The sequence below is a fragment of the Rhinatrema bivittatum genome, chromosome 2, assembly GCF_901001135.1.
Source record: "Rhinatrema bivittatum chromosome 2, aRhiBiv1.1, whole genome shotgun sequence".
Lineage (NCBI taxonomy): Eukaryota > Metazoa > Chordata > Amphibia > Gymnophiona > Rhinatrematidae > Rhinatrema > Rhinatrema bivittatum.
Genome location: NC_042616.1, coordinates 9460524 through 9473604, shown reverse-complemented (window position 1 = coordinate 9473604; position 13081 = coordinate 9460524). Strand labels below are relative to the sequence as shown.

Sequence of the window (13081 nt, the reverse complement as noted above, 5' to 3'; positions counted from 1 at the left end):
GGAAGGAATCCTCGTTCACCCTTACTTAGACGATTGGCTGATCAGGGCCAAGTCACCAGAGGAAAACCACCAAGCAACCAGCAGAGTCATCACTCTACTGGAGAGTCTAGGATGGGTGGTCAACACAAACAAGAGTTTCCTACAGCCATCACAGTCCTTGGAATACCTAGGAGTCCGTTTCAGAGGGAGGAGGCTGAGCTCATTGGAAGATTGGTCTGACCCAGCATGGTCTCTCTTAGGTTTCTTCAGATAAATATGAGAATAAATCCAGCTGAGATCTGATGCACGCTGAGCCCCTCCTCGTGTCCCTGAGTGTTTCTGGTTTGTGTTTCAGGTGCGGGTGACGTTTGAGGACATCGCTGTCTATTTCTCCCAGGAGGAGTGGGAGTATTTAGATGAAGGGCAGAAGGAGCTTTACAGGGAGGTGATGAAGGAGAATTATGAGACCCTACTCTCCCTGGGTAAGGATTGTGTTATCTGAATCTTTATCAGACACAGGGCCTGATTTACTGAGGGTCATTTGTGATTTCCTAGTGTGTAGCAGATGGACTCAGGACCAATGGGTGTAGTGTACTCCTGTTAGCAGTTGGAGATGAATCAGATTTCAATCTGACGTCAGCCCCTAGTACATATACCCCTGCAGGAAGTGCAGCTCTTCAGTATTTTCTGTCTCCATAGCAGTTAGGGACTTCTGCACGCTCTCAAGCGTTAGAACCAAATTTATAGAAGAAAACCCAAAAATTAACGAAGAATCTTACGGAAAATGAGCCCTGCTCTCCTGCGGTGATACCCTCAGGTCCCTCCCCCAGTTGAGATTCCCGATGTGATTTCCGTGGTCCCTCGGAGGTGAGCCACGGTCCAGCGGCCGATTCGCGGCAGGGACCTAGCCCCCGAATCCTCGGGCGCAGCTGAGAGGCAGCGGGTGCACCCTCGAGCGCGGCGGTGAAGGTATTTGCCCTCTCCCCTCGCAGCCAGAGACCGCCCGGGACGAAACCGAGAAGCGCCGAAGACAAGGTAAGGTGGAAATCTTCACTTAATCCAGTCTCCGAGGATCGAGGAGAAGCGCAGGTCACAGACCGAAACCAGCGCTACCGGGTTGATCCATCCTAGCAAGGCCAGGCCCCGGCCATTTCGAGGGTCTACCCACGTGGAGACCATCCGAGGGGGTCGCCATATTGCCCGTGTGCTCGCCATCGCCATCTTGGGCCTGTTCGCCGCGCCGCTCGCCGCTCCGTCCAAGCGCACAAACCAAACTACGTGCACGAGCACATGTGCACATAGTTTTACGCGCACATCCCCTTTGTGCATATAAGTTGCGCGCATAAAGTTACGCGCGTCCTGCACGCCTACTGACTTGTGCGCATATCTACGGTTGGACGCACAACTACGCGCACAACTCCCATGCATAAGAGTTACGCGTCGACAACCATGGCACCCCCAGAATCAGGGATAAAAGCTCAAGGCCTCTGCCCAGCATGCCACATCAGAGCCGCCCAAAGCGAGGAGGCCGACGCCCTGTGCACGCAGTGTGAGGAGGCCCTGGGAGATCCAGTGCATGGCCAACACCACCCAGGGCCGAGTTCCAGCTCGTCAGGGGGTACCCCAGACCTAGCAAAGCCCAGGGGAACCTCCCACAGACGGGAAGCCCCAAGGAACCAGCGCCCCTCAGCTTGGACCCAGCATCCATCTCTTGGGTGGACTTCTTCAAAGGGATTCACGCCTTTGTCCGAATGCAAACCAAACCCCTGCAAGAGCAACCATATGCTCCACTGGAGGACCCTTACACACCAGGCCCTTCAAGACTTAGGCATAGGAATCCACTACCCAGAAGCCCCACCTCCGGTGACACGGACATCTCGGAAGAGGAATCCGGACCCCTAGAAGAAGGGGAGCTCCGCTCGGGGACAGAACCTCACCGAACCATGAGACGCTTCTTCACAAAGGAAGAGCTCCTGGACCTGGTCAACCAATGTCTCTCGGAACTCGCTATCCCGGGCCCAAGCCCTTCGGGGGAACCTAAACCGAACCCCCTGCTGGAGGGTCTTCGCCAGATGTCTCCCCATTTCCCCCTGCTACAAGCGGCACAACAGCTGATTGACCTGGAATGGAATGCCCCGGAGTCCACCTTCAAAGGGGGACGAGCCTTGACAGCCATGTACCCCCTGGACCCAGCGACCAAAGATCTCCTCGCATTCCCAAGAGTCGATGCCATGGTTTGCGCGGTCACTAAGCGCACCACTATCTCAGTAGAGGGAGGAGCAGCGCTCAAGGATGCACGTGACCGGCGCCTGGAATCCATCCTTAAACAGTCATTTCACGTGGCTGCTATGTCTCTACAAACTGCTGCCTGCTGCACCGTGGTGACACGTGCCTGCTTATCCCAAACCAGGAGTAACACCCCAGGAGAAGTCATGGAACCAGCAGTATCATTCCTCGCGGATGCTGCCTCCAACCTGCCTGAGGATAAGGCGAAGAAAAGCCAACGTCCCTTCCCCAGGCTCTCCAGGAGCAGGAGTTCACAGCACTTCATATCCTTACAGGAGCAACTATCAAGCGCCCCGCTCCATGGGCAGAAACCAGTCCTTTCGGAACAATCATAGCAAGAGGGGAGCCAGCTCGAGTACAGGCCCCGGCCGCACCCCACAATGAGATTCAGCCGACCCATCCAAGGGAAGAGGCCATAGGGGGCAGACTTGCCCTATTCTACCGCAGATGGGTCGAGATAACTTCGGACAAGTGGGTCCTAGCCATCATTCGGGAGGGGTACTACCTGGATTTCCTGATAACCCCTCCGGACAAGTTCGTGGAGTCCCACTGCCACGACCCCTCCAAGAGGGCGGCAGTGGAAGCTACACTGACCAGACTACTGGCCCTCTAGGCCATAACCCCGGTACCTGCACAGGAAATAAATACTGGGCACTATTCCATTTACTTTATCGTTTTGGATTTCCTGGTGGGAACTGCCTTCAGACCCCTCCGAGGCCTGTCCCTCCGCCTGTTAACCTTAGACTATTTTTGCTTGCAGTCTGTTCAGCCCGCCGCATCTCGGGACTACAAGCACAGTCCTGCTGTGAACCGTTCCTCAGGTTCACCCCGGGATCCATCCAACTACGCACGGTTCCTTCCTTCCTTTCCAAAGTGGTCTCACTCTTCCACCTTAACCAGACCATCTCGCTGCCAGCGGCGGATGGCTCGAAGAATTCGGAAGAAGCACATAGTTTACGCCACCTCAACATCAGCAGACTCCTATCCAGATACCTGGAAATATCGGAACCCGTACAAAACACTGGACCACCTTATCGTCCTTCACAGCGGAAAGAGACAAGGGAAAGCGGCCTTGCGGGCACCCATAGCCCGCTGGATCAAGGAAGTTATCAAGGCAGCCTACGTAGAGGCTGGCAAGCCTCCACCCCTACAGGTCAAGGCCCACTCTACCAGAGCCCTTGCAGTATCCTGGGCAGAAACTAGAATGCTGTCACCCGCCGAAATCTGCAGGGCGGCAACGTGGTCCTCCATCCATACCTTCTCCAGATTCAACAGTCTGGATGTTCAGGCTCGGGAGGACACGGCATTTGCAAGGGCAGTACTAAGTGGGTCTTGGGCAGCCTCCCACTCTGTTCAGGAGTAGCTTTTATACATCCCATTGGTCCTGAGTCCATCTGCTACACGCTAGGAAATGGAGAAATTACTTACCTGATAATTTCGTTTTCCTTAGTGTAGACAGATGGACTGAGCATCCCACCCTTGGCTGCCGTCACGCATGGTCACATTTCCTTTAATTAGGGCATCCACCCTACCGGGTGTCGACGCTTTCAGGTTGAGCACTCTGGCGGTCTCCAGTTATAGTCAATAAACCAGTTCAATAAGTTAATCAAGTTTAACGTTTAACCAAGTTATGAAGTTATTCACGTTAATCAAATTATTAAGTTAATCAGTCAGTCTCACATATATCTACAATGCTTTTTGAGGAGAATACTGAAGAGCTGCACTTCCTGCAGGGGTATATGTACTAGGGGCTGACGTCAGATTGAAATCTGATCCGTCTCCAACTGCTAACAGGAGTACACTATACCCATTGGTCCTGAGTCCATCTGTCTACACTAAGGAAAATGAAATTATCAGCTAAGTAATTTCTCCATTTTTTTCCTGGCTTTCCTTCACTCCAGAAATTTCAGAACATAATCAGGAGCTGCCCAGCGCTCCCTCTGCTTTAGGATGGGAGCAGATGGGACCCTAAGACCCTCCCTGTGTGTATTCCCGGCTCCCTCCCCTTTATATCAGAGACAGCGCCTCCTCCAGTTCTCTAAGCAGGGCTACAAACATGGGCTCGTATGGAAACTTCCTGCACTATGAATCAGTTTCTCTTCTCCCCCTTAAACCTTCCTGCTTTTTATTGAATTTCCTCTGGGGAACAGCAGCAAAGGCCTGAATGAAATAAAAGTGCAGAACATCCCGTGCTCTTCCCCATTCTCATTCCCTAATTATTCAATCAGAGAAGCCGATGAGCTTGGAAGGGCCTGACCTACACTCGGTGAGCCCAAGCTTCCCCAGACCCTGTACTCAGCTGCCATTTCTCAGTTTTTAACTGTAGCAATGATTCCACTAATGTCCCCATCACAGATGTCAGAATAACTGAGCTGTGTGGAAAGAAAGCCCAAGGCAGAGGAGGATGGACCATGTCGGGCTCTGTGAAGGAGCCTTGGCTATCGGTGCTCGCTGCTGGTGTGTGGTGGTAACGCCCGGATCTCCCTCTTTGTGAAGCTCACGTGCTTTGGATTAGTAATAAGATGAGGGGAGAAGGGGTGAGGCTGACTAGGGGTAAATGGAGGAGGTGGGGGCCCCAGAGAGTGGAGGGGTGGAATGAAACCTCGAGGGGTTGTCTGGAGAGGGGGGGGGGGGGTGATCTGAATGGGAAACCCTACTGATGACTGAACAGAACTCTCAGTGGAGTTTCCAGGTGAGGAATGGGGAGAGGTTTCTGGAGACAGAGGCTGGAGGAGAAAAGGAGGAGAAAGGGAAAGGCAGAGAAGAAAGTTAAAAACAGAAAGGAAGAGGGTGGAGGGAGAGAAGGAAGGAATAAGAGGGAGAGAGAGGCTAAAGAAAGAAGATGGAGAGGGCGGCACAGGGAGGGATGGAGGAAGAGGATGGAGAGGCACAGAGGGAAGGAAGGGAGAGGATGGAGAGAGTTGGGAGGGAAGGGATAGGCTCTAGAGGGAGGCAGGAGGAGGGAAGGGTGGAAGAGTATGAGAGAGAGGCTGGGAGGAGGGAAGGATGGAAGAGTATGAGAGGGAGGCAGGAGGAGGGAAGGTGGAAGAGTATGAGAGGGAGGCAGGAGGAGGGAAGGATGGAAGAGTATGAGAGGGAGGCAGGAGGAGGGAAGGTGGAAGAGTATGAGAGAGGCAGGAGGAGGGAAGGATGGAAGAGTATGAGAGGGAGGCTGGGAGGAGGGAAGGAAGATAGATCAGAGAGAGGAGTAAGGCCCAGAGTGGTATAGTAAAACTGGAAGTGGACAAGGCCATGGGGCAGGATGAGGAACATCGCAGGATACTAAGGGAGTTCACTGATGTGCTGGCGGCTCCGCTGAAAGACCTGTTCAATAGATCCCTGGAAACGAGAGCGGTGCCACGAGATTGGAGACGAGCGGTTGTATTCCTGCTTCATAAGAGGCGACGGGAACTACCGGCCAGTTAGCCTCACCTCGGTGGTGGAAAATTAATGGAGACTCTGCTGAAGGAAAGGATAGTGAAGAACTACATTTCATAGCATCCAATCAGATGAATCCAGAACAAGTGGGTTATGCACCTCTACCAGCAGATGGAGACTGAGCCAACTGACATCACAGTATATACACCCCTGCAGTGACATCAGCCTACCAGTGTTCTCCGTCTCCAGCAGATGATGGATGTGCATTTCCCTACTGGGAATTGCTTCAAATTTTAGAAGGAGAAATAAAAGGAGATTTAATTCACCCCACACTCTTGCATTGATACCAAACGGTCCCTCCCAAAGGTGAGAATTCCTGAAGTGATTTCTGTGGTCCCTCAGTGAGTGCCTTTGCCCAGTAGCTGATTTTTCAGCTGGCTTGGACTTAACTGCTTAAGCAGCTGAAAGGCAGCGGGTGCAGGAAGCCAAGCACGGCGGTGAAGCCAATTGCCCTCTTCCCCCGCAGCCGGAGACCGTCTCTGTTCTCAAACAGGTAAGTTAAAAAAAAATATATATATATTTATATAGATTTATTCAAAATAAAGAACATAAGAACATAAGAAAATGCCATACTGGGTCAGACCAAGGGTCCATCAAGCCCAGCATCCTGCTTCCAACAGTGGCCAATCCAGGCCATAAGAACCTGGCAAGTACCCAAAAACTAAGTCTATTCCATGTAACCATTGCTAATGGCAGTGGCTATTCTCTAAGTGAACTTAATAGCAGGTAATGGACTTCTCCTCCAAGAACTTATCCAATCCTTTTTTAAACACAGCTATACTAACTGCACTAACCACATCCTCTGGCAACAAATTCCAGAGTTTAATTGTGCGTTGAGTAAAAAAGAACTTTCTCTGATTAGTTTTAAATGTGCCCCATGCTAACTTCATGGAGTGCCCCCTAGTCTTTCTACTATCCGAAAGAGTAAATAATCGATTCACATCTACCCGTTCTAGACCTCTCATGATTTTAAACACCTCTATCATATCCCCCCTCAGTCGTCTCTTCTCCAAGCTGAAAAGTCCTAACCTCTTTAGTCTTTCCTTGTAGGGAAGCTGTTCCATTCCCCTTATCATTTTGGTAGCCCTTCTCTGTACCTTCTCCATCGCAATTATATCTTTTTTGAGATGCGGTGAACAGAATTGTACACAGTATTCAAGGTGCGGTCTCACCATGGAGCGATACAGCGGCATTATGACATTTTGCGTTTTATTCACCATTCCTTTTCTAATAATTCCCAGCATTCTGTTTGCTTTTTTGACTGCTGCAGCACACTGAGCCGTCACAATAAAATATAAAATTGAGCCTCTCTCTGCTCACGTGCTCAAATTTACCAGATACTTTAGAAAATTCAGCCATATACCCATGTTTTCTCAGGGGCATTGTGCACCAACTGGAAGATGTAACTTATACAGGGAGGATTTGGATTTTGTAATGTGTATGGGATGGAATTAGATTTAAACATTGATTACCTTGCATGGCGTAGATTTGTTAGGATTCGCTTTGAACATTGGTGTAACTTATGCCTGTATTGGAGAATAATCCTCCCTGTGAGGGGCTGGAGGTAAAGCATTGTATAAAACTGAAATAAATTCACATCAAGGACAAGAGGTGGGGGCAGAAGAGAAGGCGATAGCTTAGGGCGGGGGGAGTAAAATAGAAAATGTCAGGGGTGGGAAGCAGAGTTCTCGCTGTGTTGGTTACTGGTGATGGAGTTTGGAGATGAAGCAGTCCTGGAAGATGTAGATGAGAAATGCTGGGGGAGTGTGGAGGTGCAGCAGTCCTGGAAGATGTGGATGAGAAATGCTGGGGGAGTGTGGAGGTGCAGCAGTCCTGGAAGATGTGGATGAGAAATGCTGGGGGGTGTGGAGGTGCAGCAGTCCTGGAAGATGTGGATGAGAAATGCTGGGGGAGTGTGGAGGTGCAGCAGTCCTGGAAGATGTGGATGAGAAATGCTGGGGGAGTGTGGAGGTGCAGCAGTCCTGGAAGATGTGGATGAGAAATGCTGGGGGAGTGTGGAGGTGCAGCAGTCCTGGAAGATGTGGATGGAGGAAATGCTTGGGGGAGTGAAGTGGATGGAAGGGGTGGCAGCAGTCCTGGAAGATGTGGATGAGAAATGCTGAGGGAGTGTGGAGGTGCAGCAGTCCTGGAAGATGTGGATGAGAAATGCTGGGGGAGTGTGGAGGTGCAGCAGTCCTGGAAGATGTGGATGAGAAATGCTGGGGGAGTGTGGAGGTGCAGCAGTCCTGGAAGATGTGGATGAGAAATGCTGAGGGAGTGTGGAGGTGCAGCAGTGGCAGAAAGCATAGAGAGGGGAGGCTGCAGAACAAGGGGTTATGGGATGAGGGGGACTTAGGAGATATTTCTTTACAGGGAGGGTAGTGAATGCACGGGACGGCCTCCCTGTGGAGACAAAGCTGGTATCTGAAGTAAAGAAAGCCTGGGGTAAATACAGGGGATCTCTGAGGCGGGGGACGGCAGGGTCTAAATGTGGTGGTGCTGGGGCTGTTGAGTTGCAGCATTGGAGGAAGGGGGCGGTGCTGGGTGTAGAGAGGCAGCAGTAGAAGAAGGCATGAAAGAGAGGTGGTGATAGTGGGGAAGGGCAGCAGCAGTGCTGGGGGCATAGAAGGGGGGAGTGGTGGAAGGTAGGCAGGAGGCTCTGGTAGAGGGATTGGTCCTTTATTCGCTCCTTAACCTCATGCCGAGGGGTGACTTTGAGTCTGGCAAGTGCTGTTGTAAGACATGAACCGTCTGCATGCACCATTTCAGGTAGAGGACCCCCAGCACCGACCTGGACCGCTTGGCCCATTGGAGCAGACCTTGGGGGTGAGGGAGCAGCTTTGGTCCGGCCTGCAGCTGGTGCTGGTCCCGATCTAGGCATCAGGTCTGAAGAAACGGACGCTCATATTCGTGCCCATTGCATTTATTTACGCAGCCTCTCATTTAAATACTGCATTAGGCTCCCAGAGGCAGTGACTACTTACCATATTTTTCGCTCCAGAAAATGTCTGTGCGTCTTATGGAGCGAATATAAAAAAAAATTAAAAATCTAACAACCCCCCCCCCTGACACCCCCCCCCAGACCTTCCAAATTAATTTACTACAACCTCCCACCCTCCTGACGCCCCCCCAAGACCTGTCAAAAGTCCCTGGTGGTCCAGCGGGGGTCCGGGAAGGAGCTCCTGGACTTGGGCCGTCGGCCGCCAGCAATCAAAATGGCGCCGACAGCCCTTTGCCCTTACTATGTCACAGACCCTAGTGACATAGTAAGGGCAAAGGGCCGTCGGCGCCATTTTGATTGCTGGCGGCCGACGGCCCAAGTCCAGGAGCTCGTTCCCGGACCCCCGCTGGACCACCAGGGACTTTTGGCAGGTCTAGGGGGGGCGTCGGGGGGGTTAATTAATATAAAGGGATGGGGTGGGGGTTCCCACGGAAATGGAAAGAAAAGTTTTCTGATCTGGGGAGTGGACCGAAATGGCCCTCCCCAGACCCGAAAAGAAAATGGAAAAAAAAAAATATTATGCACTCCCCTAATTTGCTCCATAAGACGCACAGACACCCGGGAACAGAGCCGGTTCAGCACACCATTTTTTTTTTCTAAATTTTCCTGCTCTAAATCCTTGGTGCGTCTTATGGAGCGAAAAATACATACTTTTTACTGCCTCGGTCTATACATGGGAGCCTCCCATTTTAAGTGATGCTGGGGATTAATTAGAGGATTGATTTTTACCATCACGTTGCTGTTGGTCTCCTCTTTTAAGACTTTACTCAGATGGGCCTGGGTTAGTGGCAAGTTCTGCAGAACCGCTGGACCTGGGTTTGATTCTCATCTCAGGACCGATGCTCCCCAGCTTCACTGCAGAGGTGGCGTTCAGAGATCCTGGGAAAAGGAGCCCCAGTCATCCTGAAATGGTGACCCATAGTGCTTAGAGAAAGGGTCCGGATCAGCTGGAGGTGGCCATGGGTTGTAGTCCGTAGCCAAGGACGATCAATGCACTGCCTGGGCTGAGTTGGGAACCAGCAGAGCCGGCAATGAAAGCTTGTGGCCACTTTTATCCCAATGGTGGCCGGTTCTGATTAAGCTGAAAGTCTAAATGAGGAGAGGGAAACTGCCGAGCCACAACATCACACTTCCACATGACTTGACAGAATCTTTTCATCAATCCATCTGTAATTCTGCAAACATCAGAGATCCCCATGTGCTTAATGTGTGACCCCTGATCCCTGGTTACTGGGCACTTTCCTTACTCATTAATACACAATTAATGCTTTCTCTTTATATCCAGCAGATGGAGAAGTCAGACAGGAAGGGGAGAAGAAGGAGAATCGAGAAGAACGACCTAAAAAACTGGAACAGATCCCAAAAGAATCAGGAAATGGCTGTGAGAATGTTTCCCAGAGGACTAAGAAGAGAAAAATGAGAAAACAAAATCAGGAATCAGAGGAGAAGCCGAGCGCCGCTGCAGGAGCCTCGCCTGATGCAGTCACTGAGTGTGAGGGAAGGGACAGGGAGCTCACAGACATCCCTGAGCACCAGAGACACCTGAGAGCAGAGAGACCCTTCCAACGTACTAGTGATCTCCATCAGAGAAAAGGGAAAGAGAAGAAACCCTTAGTGTTTGTAACCTGTGGGAAAAAGTCAGGAAGAAAACCACTTTTTACTGGAGAGAGACCATTTAAATGCACTGAGTGTAGTAAAACCTTCCCAGGGAAGACAAACCTCATAATCCACCAGAAAATCCACACAGCGGAGAGACCATTTAAATGCACTGAGTGTAGTAAAACCTTCAGTTGGAAGTCAAACTTCATAAGACACCAGAAAGTCCATACAGAAGAGAGGCTATTTAAATGCACTGAGTGTAGTAAAACCTTCAATTGGAAGTCAAACCTCATAAAACACCAGAATATCCACACAGGAGAGAGGCCATTTAAATGCACTGAGTGCAGTAAAAGTTTTAGTCAGATGTCAACGCTCAGAGGCCACCAGAAAATCCACACTGGGGAGAGACCATTTAAATGTACTGAGTGTAGTAAATCCTTCCCGTGGAGAACAAGCCTCATAAAACATCAGAAAATCCACACAGGAGAGAGGCCATTTAAATGCACTGAGTGTAGTAAAAGCTTTAATCGCGTGTCAATGCTGATAAACCACCAGAGAATCCACACTGGGGAGAGACCATTTAAATGTACTGAGTGTAGTGAAACCTTTATGTGGAAGTCAGATCTTATAAAACACAAGAAAATCCACACAGTAGGGAGACAATTTAAATGTGCTCAGTGTAGTAAAACCTTTAGGTGGCAGACAGGCCTCATACTCCATCAGAAAACCCACACAGGAGAGGGACCATTTTCATGCAGTGAGTGTAGTAAAAGGTTTAAACAGAAGTCATCTCTCATAAGACACCAGAAAATCCACACACCGGAGAGACCATTTAAATGCAATGAGTGTAGTAAAACTTTCAATTGGAAGTCAAACCTAATAAAACACCAGAGAGTCCACACTGGCGAGAGACCATTTAAATGTACTGAGTGTAGTAAATCCTTCATGTGGCAGTCAGGTCTCCTAAAACACCAGAAAATCCACACAGCGGAGAGACCATTTAAATGCATTGAGTGTAGTAAAACCTTCACTTGTAAGTCAAACCTCATAACCCACCAGAGAATCCACACTGGGGAGAGACCATTTAAATGTACTGAGTGTAGTGAAACATTCATGTGGAAGACAAGCCTCACACTCCATCAGAAAATCCACACAGGAGAGGGACCATTTTCATGCAGTGAGTGTAGTGGAAGGTTTAATCAAAAGGCATCCTTTATAAGCCACCAGAAAATCCACACAGGTGAGAGGCCATTTATATGCACTGAGTGTAGGAAAACCTTTATATGGGAGGCACACCTCATAAACCATCAGAAAATCCACACAGGCGAGAGGCCATTTAAATGTACTGAGTGTAGTAAAACCTTCCCGTGGAAGACAAGCCTCATAAAACATCAGAAAATCCACACAGGAGAGAGGCCAGTTAAATGCACTGAATGTAGTAAAAGCTTTAATCGGATGTCAACGCTCATAATCCACCAGAAAATCCACACACAGCGGAGAGACCATTTAAATGCACGGATTGCAGTAAAACCTTCAATTGGAAGTCAAACCTTATAAAACACCAGAAAATCCATACAGGAGAGAGGCCATTTAAATGTACTGACTGTAGTAAAAGCTTTAATCGGATGTCAACGCTCAGAAGCCACCAGAAAATCCACACTAGGGAGAGAGTATTTCAATGCACTGAGTGTAATAAAGCCTTCATGTTGAAGACAAACTTCATAAACCATTGGAAAACCCACACACAAGAAGGCCTTTTTTCATGCAGGGAGTGTAGTAAAACCTTCATTTGGAAGGCAAACCTCATAACCCAGGAGAGAATCCACATTAGGGAGAGACAATTTAAATGTGCTGAGTGTAGTAAAACCTTCAAATGGGAGACAGCCCTCATAAACCATCAGAAAATCCACACAGGAGAGAGGCCATTTAAATGTACTGAGTGTAGTAAAAGCTTTAATCGGATGTATCGCTCATAAGCCACCAGAACACACTGGGTAGAGCCCTTTTAAATGCAGTGAGTGTAGTAAAACCTTCAAATGGAAGACAAGCCTCTTAGCCCGATATGATCCGATATGGTTATTACTATGAAGGTCGGTATAAAAAAAAAAAAAAAGTGTTAAATAAATAAAATAAATAGCCCATCAGAAAATCCACACTGAAGAGAGATCTTTTTCATGTAGTCAATGCAGTAAAAGTTTCAAACAGAAGGCTAGCCTTATAAATCACCAGAAAATCCACACTAGGGCTCTGGTAGACATACAGACCAAGCTTCGCACATAACAGCAACTGGCATATTTGACCACAATTAGACACAACACCTTAGGCTCATATTACCGGATATGGAATTACTTTACTGCCTCATCAACTTAAAAGCTTATTAATTAGGGAAGGGGTGGGAGAACCCTAAACACATATTTTTCATACATACCATTAGGGATTAACTGACCATTTGGCACATTGTGTCAGGGGACACATGATAGGCTGAATTTTGGTGATTACTTGAAGAGATGGACAGTTATACTCAACATGACACGTAACATAAGACTACTCAAGGTATTTAGCAATGTAATATCTAGCACGGCGCTATTGTGATTGCCATGAAAGCTAAATATTCTACTGTCAAATGTGGTGCTACACTTACACTTACAAGAAAATTATTCCTTACCTGCTAATTTTCGTTCCTGTAGTACCACGGATCAGTCCAGACATTGAGTTATGTCCCCCCTCCAGCAGATGGAGTCGGAGCAAAAGCCTGAAAGGACCGCCCCTATAACCTGG

General features: G+C 49.1%; 1 pseudogene; it reads left to right on the top strand.

Annotated features, from left to right (window-relative positions):
* Nucleotides 1–408: 408 nt before the first annotated feature.
* LOC115086075 overlaps nucleotides 409–13081 on the top strand; it is an 89655-nt pseudogene continuing 76982 nt past the window's right edge.